Raw genomic sequence first — 10,000 nt, 5'->3', positions numbered from 1 at the left:
TTATAAGACATTGACCAATGAAGAAGAGAGGAAGTGTGTTCAAAATGTCTCTTGTCATTTCAGTCTCTCTATCATTTGATGATGACATTTTGGGATCATGCCACAACCTTGAGACAGAGACAAAGTTAGATTCAGAATTAGATTTACATTTAGAGTTAGAGTGAAAGTTTGAGACAGAGTTAGATTCAGATTTACCTTTAGTGTTTCACATACACACATATACGCACACGCACACGCACACGCACACGCACACGCACACGCACATACACACATATGCTTTCTGTGTATCTGACACTGCACAGTACTTTTACTTGCCCTGTAATAGCTTGTGAGATGACACAAACATACAGGTAGCAGACAGAGAAGCTGCCTACCTATAAGCAGATAATATCCAATGGCTGCAGTGTCAATGCAACCCTAGCGCTATCTGCTAGGTTTTCCGTCCATGCCCATAAGCCTGATTGCCATTTTAGCTTCAGGTTAATGTAGCATGACGTGAAATGTCCATTTCAAACAGGTGAGCGCAGCCATTTGGAGCATTTCAAAGGGCCACAGAGCTTTTACAACTGTGAAAAGCAGATATCATAACATACCAATGGTAGGTCATTAAAACCATTGATCATAGTACAGTTAACAGACGCACATTACGCAGGCTATAAACTTTGTTATTGTTCTCTCTCTCTCTCTCTCTCTCCCTCTCTCTCACTCGCTCTCTTGCTCTCCTTTCTTCCCCCCAGCCCTTCATCTTATTTTTAATTTTTTTTTCCACCCAGCAGCGTTTAGTTGGGCTGAACGAATAAAGATTTCATTCTGCCCATTCAAACCATCGCATGGTGTTCTCTGTGAGATGGCGGACATTAAAGTATTTGTGTGTGTGTCTTATTATCGCCACTGTTAGCAAAGCCGGCGCAATCACCAAGCAGTGTGCCGTTCACAGGACTGCCTCAGCCTGCGGCGTCCATCATGCCACAAAAGGGGCACAATGAAGGCTGTCATTACACTTTGGGTTTCGGTGTTAGGAAGTAAGTGTGTGTATGTGTGTGTTTGTGTGTTTTTGAGTGTGTGTGTGTGTGTGTGTGAGAGAGAGAGAGCGTGTGTATGTGGAGATCTGAGCACAGTGCCAAGATTCTTTGTGTGTTTTGTTATGCTTTGTTCCTGATAGAAAAAAGGATGATTATTGCTAGAGGGATATTGACGGAAAAATGGCCTTCTACCCTTCCCTTCTCTTTCACCCAGCTGGCATCAATCTGTGTGATAGAGGTAGCACCTAGCACACCGCGGCTCTCACGCAGGGCAATCAGTTAAACGCCATTGTCCATCCGCCTCGCGACGTGGATGAATAGATGTGTGCATACGGATACCTCTACCCGCAATCTAGTCTGTGTGTGTGTGTGTGTGTGTGTGTGTGTGTGTGTGTGTGTGTGTGTGTGTGTTTTTGTGCGGGAGAATGGCACATGAAGGCAGAACTCTACAGACAGTGATGACTAGCTGTTCTCAGTATTGAGAGACCATAATGGGTGGAAACCAACCAGACATGTGGAGAGATAAGGACAAGTGACACAGTGGGTCACATGGGGAGAAGAAGTGAGACGGGACACTCTGTGTCTCACAACAACAGATTTGATTGCCAACGACTCCATGTGTGTTTCCCCAACACATCACAGTCAATCTGCCGACTTCCCTGTGGCAGTGATCGTGCCATTGTCTGTCCATTATAGACTTGAGTTTGATGTGTTGTCTGTTTGTTGTGGGGACTGTGTTTTATTGTGTTTTTTTTGCTTTGTTTAGTTTTTGTCGTTTGTCATTCTCCTGGGCTGGAACGTATTAACGTTGCTGTTAATGTTCTGTTTTCAAAGAGAGCTCATATATTTAAAAGCATTCTTGGTCATAGAATTGAAGGACTAGACTGGATATAAGCATCATTCCTCTGTGTACAGAACGTCTTACCCTACTTTTGTATTACTCAGTGACATTTATTATTACTATGGATCCTAATGAGCCCCTGCTTAACACATCTTATGCACTGAATTATTGAATGCTTTTGGAACAATCAACGTCATTGCTTCATCGGCACCCCCTTGGGGTAGTTTACTTCCTATTCCAGGTTTGACACACAGAGCACAGTGTCATTATGAAGAAGAAAGCCCGCTCTCCTGTGTCTTAACACTCCTTCTCGTTCTTGTCTCTGCAGACAAGGTGCCTCGCTTCTCCAGGCAGGGAGATGAAGAGGTGAACGCCGGACAGAACGCCTCCTTCCAGTGCGTCGCCACTGGCCGTGCCATGGAGACCGACCCCTTCTACCTGGAGGTCAGTAAGAGACGCATTCACGTATAATGGTCACCTAACGTAGAGGCTTGTACTTTATAGATTAAAACAACAGACTTTACCAGAATTTTTATGTCAACCTATCGGATGTGTTCTTTTAAATTGCTGCATTTTTTTACCTATCACAATTGGCCTGTAACTCAATTTGGACTGCTTCTGAAAAAGAACGTGTTTAGTTTATGATGCTGGCTCCCGGTATACAAGAGATGCTGCCAGGTAGGTAATGAGACTCTGCAGACACGCACTGCAGATGGCTTGCGGAACACCTTAGGTGACTGTCAAGCGGTGACACACAAGGTGGTATTTTTGGATTATATTTTCATGAGGTGGTGAGTGTGTGCTGTATGTTTTAGTAATGGGATGACAGATGACAGAAGTGTGTGAGGTCTCTCTCTTAGACATCACTAGTTAATTTTAATTTGCTCTGTTGGCAGGACAATTTACCCACTCTGCCATGCCCCCTCAAATCTAGGCAGGTTGGACCACACACACATCCTCTCTGTAAATAATGTAATAATCCCTTCAAAACCTGGGTAGGGAGCCATAGGCGAGCAGAGCCTGACTACCTCATATCTACTCCTGGGACTGAAAGAGAAACGGACCGGTGGATGTTTTATCTCCACGTGATCCCATAAAACACACAGGGAAATTCGTCGTGGAGCATTTGTCGCTCCGTTAGTCTTCAAATGAGCCATCGTGCTCGGGTCGCCATCAAACGACGGCAAGCGCAAACATCTCAGAGTGCAGAGTCGCTGGGTACGCTCGTTTTGTGCGGTGAATGCTAATGCTAGCGTAGCAGTAGCTGTCCGACTGACTGACTGGCTCTGGGATACGATTCAACTTGTTGCTCCATTGCCTGCCGAGCACCACCTCTGCATTCACCGAGAGAAATCAAGAGAGAGAAGGAGAGAGGCTGAGCAGACGGAGAGACAGAGTGATGGAGTGAGGGGGGAGGAAGAGAGAGATCAGGGGCCCCTTTTCTCTGATATGACTTTGGGTTGTATTGCGGCCATCATTTTGAAGTTCCCACGCTTATAGCTGTCCTTGAAGCTCGGCTTCTGAGTGCTTTTGAAAATGGACACAGCTGCAGAGAGGAAGACAGAGGGAGAGAGAAAGAGAGAGAGAGAGAGGGAGGGAGGAATTGAATTGAATTGAGAGCACCTGCTCTGCATTCACAGAGAGAAATAGAGAGAAAGAGAGAGGGAAAGTGAGAGAGAGAAGCTCATGGTAAATGAGATTTCTCCCTTTCGCTTCATACAGAAAGCCTATTCTCTCTCTCTTCCCCCTCTCATGCTCTTTTCCCTCTCTCTCTCCCTCTCCCTCTCTCTATCTTTCTCTTTCTTTGCTTTTCTCTTGTGTTTGCTTTTCTTCATTGAGGGCTTTTTTGTATGTAAATTCTCTAGGCCTCAGTTGGCCTATTGCATCAGGCAGAGCAAAGGAAAGAATAAAGAGAGTCTTTGCTGGATAAATACACACACACACACACACACACACACACACACACACACCGTCAGAGACACACTCAACATTTCACACTCCTTTGGTTCATCTATAGCACATGCTGAGCACACACACTCTCACATAAACCCTCATTTCTGCACAAGTGTGCTAAAACACTCTGCAGTGTATACACATACACACACACAAGCAAACACACACAACCTCACTTACGGGCACGCATGCCAAAACACTCCATACACACACACTCACACATACACACACTCAAACACTTATTCCGCACCTGTTAGGTGAATCACGACATGGTGTTATGGTAATTGTAGTGTGATGTTGTGTCTCTGAGGTGTTCTGTTTGTACACGTATGTGTGCTCTGGTGGGCTAGCGCTCCATGTTCAATCACGGAAGAGGAACATGCTAACCGGGCCTCTCTAAAAGCTCTCCGCTTCCTCTCCGTTTAACGGGATGCTGTTTGATCACGGCACGCTGGCGTGCGGAGAGAGCGCAGACTAATTGACGATCGGGCTTTGATCTTGCCAGCTCTCCACAAGGCTCTCTCGATGGACTGACAGATGATTTCATGTATTGCTATTTTTACAGCGATTTCTGCAGTTAATCTTTCTTCCAGTAGCCCCCCCCCCAAACAAACTGTTTTCATAAGGCTCTCATTCAATTAGAGCTTTCTTCTCCCTCCGTGTCTCTTTGTAGCCGGATGCATTTTGGATGTGAGGCTGGTTGGCATCCGTGGCCTCCCAGTATAATTATTCAGCGAAATGGAGGCAATAACAAAAGGCCGGTTACGCCGTAATAGACCGGGTAGATTGCCAGTGAGAGGAAGAGAGACAGACCAAATGATGCATGTCGTGGGGATATTAGATTAGAAGCCTGATTACCAGACTGCCAATTGGCGTGTGTTTTGGGCCGGGATTGGCAGGCAGATCTGGGAGCTCTGATGACATGCGGAGGAAACACCACACTCCCTTCAGCTTCGTCCAGCCGTCACGGGGTCTGGTTGCAGGTGTGGAAGCATAATAGACGGCTCCCCATTGGCCTAATTGCAATAACAGAACGGGAGGAAGTCCAGAAGATAATGTACAAGCATGAAATACAGGCCCATTTTAAACTAATTATCCTTTTATTTATTTATTTATTTTTTATTGGGCTTGGCTAGCTTGTCATTGACAGGAGAGTGAAGAGTAGAGAGGAAATGAGAGGGAGAGAGATGCGGAGTGAGCTTGAAAGATGACCTCAGGCGGGACTCGAACCTGGGTCCTCATGGTCACTCGACCTGTGCCACGGCTCCTCAGGGACAGGAGAAGAGGTCGCCACGGAAACACTTCCTGTCACAGGGAAAAAAACACCTGCACCCACACACACACACACACAATTATCGTTCTGAAACGCAAACTCTCACACCGAGTTGTCGTGTGATGAAGCCTTTTTCCCAAAACCAGGAAGTCAGCATGATTCAGCCACATAACCACATTGGCAACATGAGGCCAATTATCACCTGGGCTTGCTGAGGCAGGGCAAAAAATGTTGGTGAGCCAGAGCTCTCGAATATGTGCTCGTGAGGGACACGAGCGAGGATGTGTGCTGTTATTTCAGAGATAAGAAAACATATTTAAAAACATGGCCGAGGCTGTGGTCTAGCAAGCTGGAGATCCAATTTCTTCCGTGTTAGGTTTTCAAACTTCATACATTTCCTGCACGCCAGGATGGAGCCTCTCCTGTCACATTATTTAGCGCTGCGCGGCTCCCGCTACAGCACATGTCAAATAGGCTTACTGCAGAAAGGCCACCGTCATGACAGCTTACATAATATCCTGCTCACACGGTTAGAATGGAGACTGAGTCTAGCACATTCTGGATCGCACCTGGAGAGAAATATAGTGTGTGCGTAAGCATGTGTGAGTGTGGTGAAGATGGAGGTAAATATGTGTGTGTGTGTATGTGTGTTTTCCTGTGATTTTGTCAGTATGTGTTTTTGTATTTGACTGTACGTTTCTGTGTGGGCGAATCTATGTGACAATTCACGTTGTGTTTGTGTGTGTGTGTGTGTGTTTTTGTATGTATGTGGGTGTTGGTTTATGTGGTATATGTAAGTGTGTGTGTGTGTGTGTGTGTAAAACATGTATACTTGTATAAGACTGTGTTTGTCATTTGAGTGTGTGTGTGTGTGTGTGTGTCTATGTGTGCCACTAAGCAAGAGAGTTTGCTCCTCTGCTGGATGAGTGCTGGGCTGCCTCAGGGACAGGAGAAGAGGTCGCCACGGAAACACTTCCTGTCACAGGGAAAAAAACACCTGCAAGGCCTGCATGCATTTCAAGCCAATTCATACTGGCCAGTGTGTGTGTGTGTGTGTGTGTGTGTGTGCGTGTGCGTGGGTGGCTGTGTTTGTGCTGTGACATTCATGAGTTTATCATCCCTCCACCCCTCAAAAAGCAGAAAAACAAGCAAAAAAAAACCTCCAGCAGTACCTGTCCTCTCCACTCTTTCTCTTTCTCTCTGGCTCTGTCTCTCCCTCGCTCTCTCCCTCTCTTTCTGTGAGTATAATTTGGGTGTGTTTGTTCACACGCACCCTCTCCCCCTGTGGCGGGGACACAACACGACGCCACGCAAGTCTCTGTCTTTTTCTCCGGAGGTTTCCTTTCACTTCCATCCCTTCACGCCTCAGCGAGCCAAACGCCGCCGAGAGCCCACAGACCGCTCCCAATCAGGAGACGCGCGGCTAGACCAGTCTGTTTGGAAATATGAAATGGAATATAAAATGAATCATCATTTAATTACACAACTTCATTTAAATATATGTTTAATTAATTTTCATGACATGTATGTTTCTTTTCCTCTCTTGTTCTGCCTTTCTGTCTCTCTCTATCTCTCTCTCTCTCTTTCTCTCTTGATCTGCCTTTTTCTCTCTCTCTCTCTCTCTCTCTCTCTCTCTTTGTCTTGTTCTACCTCTCTCTCTCGTGTATTGGGGCTTTTTTTGTGAGTTTGGAAGCGACGGGCAAATGGTTCTCAGATTACTGATGTCTTTATCTTAAGATGAGAACCTAAGGCTGGTGGTGAAGAAGCTGAATGTTGTAGACTGTCTGTGTAATGATGCATTGATGTGAAAGAAAAGACTGTTCAACATCTTTCTCCCTCTCTCTCTCTCTCTCCCTCTCTCTCTCTCTCTCTTTCTCTCTCCCTTTCAGAGGCGTAATGGAGCTCTGATTGACCCCGCGTCTGTAGGGTGGCGTCAGGGCCGCTGGGTGGCGCTGTTCCAGGTGGAGGCAGCCCAGCGAGGGGAGCAGGACCTCTACCGCTGCGTCACCCAGTCCCCGCGCGGGGCCGCCGTCTCCAACTTTGGCGAACTCATCGTCAGAGGTGAGGTGCTAGGCACACACACACACACACACACACACACACACACACACACACACACACACACACACACACACACACACACACGCTTCATCACCCAGTCCCTCCAGCTTCAGACAACTCATCATCAGAGGTACTGAAGCACAGAGGTACTGGAGAACTTGTCAGAGGTGGGGTGCACTTCTACACCCCCACACAAATGCACACACACATGCAGTCACAACCACACAGAGACACACACACACACACACACACACACCACACATGCACACACAAATCACAAGTGGCCCTTCGTGGCAGTTATACCCAAGTCATTACTACCACACACACACACACACACACACACACACACACACACACACACACACACACACACACACACACACCTGCACACAGCTGGGTGTGAGATCACAAACTACATGCACACAACATCCTTGCTTACATACATAGCATACACACTGATCAAAACAAACACACAAAGCGACGCGGCAGCAAACCAGACAGTCTGTCCCGCCCAGTGTACTCAGAGGCACATTCTGTTGCTCCATCACGTACGGCGTAAGTGAGCTTTCGTCGGCTTGATTAATGTCTGATTGCCCTATCAGAGACAGATTTGTGCAAAAATAGCAGAATTAAGCGGGCAATCGTTCATGCACAGATGAAAAAGCTGTTCCCTCTGAGTGGCTCTCCTGCCGCCATGATTAAAAGACTTCCCAGCGCCGCTCTCCAAACATAACAGGAGCGGCTGCGGCTCTAAAATAACCATTATCAAAAAAAACACAAAGGCAGGAAGGAGAGTGTTTTTTTTTCTTCTTCTTCTGTGGTTAACGTTTGAAGGCTCTCGCGTCTCATGCCATTTTACTATTCCTTTTGAAAAAAGCCAGAGCATAATTTGGCTCGGTGTTAAAAAAAAAAAAAAAGAAGAAGATTAATGCCCAACGTAGCTTGTGAAAGTGTTAGCTTCACTCGCCATTTGCCTTGAGAGTAGCGTAGCTTCAACTTCATTAACGTATTGCTAGCTACTCCCTCCACCAAGACCGCAGAACAACCGTTAGCGACTACAATAGCCACGTGCACTTTTGAAAGATAAACCATTTTCTCATGATAAACCACTCATTCGTTATTAGTTTACGTACCACACAGGGGACATGGGGAGCCTCCAGCCATTTGGAACTGGAGGGGGGTGGGCTTGACCCACTTCCCTTCCCCAGCTCAGTCTCTCCCACAAGTGTGGAGCTCGTTTGTCCATCCCGAGGGACCCCTCCCTGCTCAGCTTTGGTGTGTGTGTGTGTGTGGGTCCTTTGATGATGTCCTCTTGAGCTGCTGAAGGTCTCCGCTCCAGTGTCACTGAGGGTGTTATGAACACAGATACACACTATACATTCTCACATACACACCCACCCACACACACACACATCCACACACACATACCATTCACTCTCATATATGCACCCACACACAACCACACATATACCATACACTCTCACATACACACCCACCCACCCACACACACACACACACACACACACGTACCATACACTCTCATATATACACCCACACACACCCACACATATACCATACACTCTCTCACACACACACACACACTCTCATACACACACACACACACACACACACATTTTCCTTCACATGAGATTACTGTGGGAATATACATAATTAGAGAGACACATAAATATAGGCAATCCATTACTTATGGTCAGCGCTGCGCTGCGCTGCGCTGTACAGCCATAGATTGCATCAGGAGGGCACTCTGGGGACACGAGGGCCAGCGCATAAGAGTCTGCAAATCAGAGCTAACCCGAGGAAGGACATCTCATTTGTGGACAGTGAAGAAGCACAGAAGAGCACATGAATCTATCAGAGGCATTCCTTCCATGATAATTAGAACACCATTCCTCCCATGATAGTTATAACAGCATTTCATTCGATTGGAAGTCCCCATTGTAATGCACTGAGTTGAGTACTGTGATATATAGGACACAACGCACAGTTGCGTGTTCTACAGCTACTGTTCAGATCTAGTTTTAATCATGGTGTGCTTGCTTCAGTTACTGGGCGTTGTTTACAGCTAAGAAAAATGCTACAACCTATAACCTAAAGGCATGATGCATAAATCCCTGGCCCATCTGATGTATAATTCACACTTGCTGGCAGTGTCTGAACTAGGTCTCATTTAGAATATAGATCCTGGGAACCCAGCTGAAATAAACAGCCCTTGATTCGTAATTCACCCAGCCCTTGATTTCTTCTCTGCCCCCGCAGTGCCCCCCACCCCCATCGCGCCCCCCCAGCTGCTCCGTGCCGGCCCCACGTACCTCATCATCCAGCTCAACACCAACTCCATCGTGGGCGACGGGCCCGTGATCCGGCGCGAGATCGAGTACCGGGCCAGCCACTCGCCCTGGACCGAGACGCACAGCGTCAGCTCGCTCACCTACAAGGTGTGGCACCTGGAGCCCGACACCGAGTACCGCATCAGCGTGCTGCTCACCCGGCCCGGCGAGGGGGGACCGGACCGCTGGGCCGGCGCTCATCAGCAGGACCAAATGTGCCGGTGAGTGATGTGCCTCTGTGTGTGTGTGTGTGTGTGTGTGTGTGTGTGTGTGAGAGAGAGAGAGAGAGTGTGTGGTGTGTGTGTGTGTCTCTGTGAGACAGAGTGTGTGTGAGTGTGTCCTGACTATGATGCTGCTGCTGTTGCATGTTGCTGACAACAAAAGCCTGCATACAAATGTCAGTGTGCATATGTGCATCAACACAAGCAAACACACATACACACACACACACCCCACAAACAAACAAAGAGTGCATACACTGGCAGAAAATGCCCAATGCCAT

General features: G+C 47.2%; 1 pseudogene; it reads left to right on the top strand.

Moving 5' to 3' along the window:
• Positions 1 to 10,000, top strand: part of LOC116224918 — a 143,221-nt pseudogene that overhangs the window by 103,633 nt on the left and 29,588 nt on the right.

The sequence above is a fragment of the Clupea harengus genome, chromosome 19, assembly GCF_900700415.2.
Source record: "Clupea harengus chromosome 19, Ch_v2.0.2, whole genome shotgun sequence".
Lineage (NCBI taxonomy): Eukaryota > Metazoa > Chordata > Actinopteri > Clupeiformes > Clupeidae > Clupea > Clupea harengus.
The sequence above is the reverse complement of the archived record's forward strand: the minus strand, read 5'-3'. Positions and strand labels throughout refer to the sequence as shown.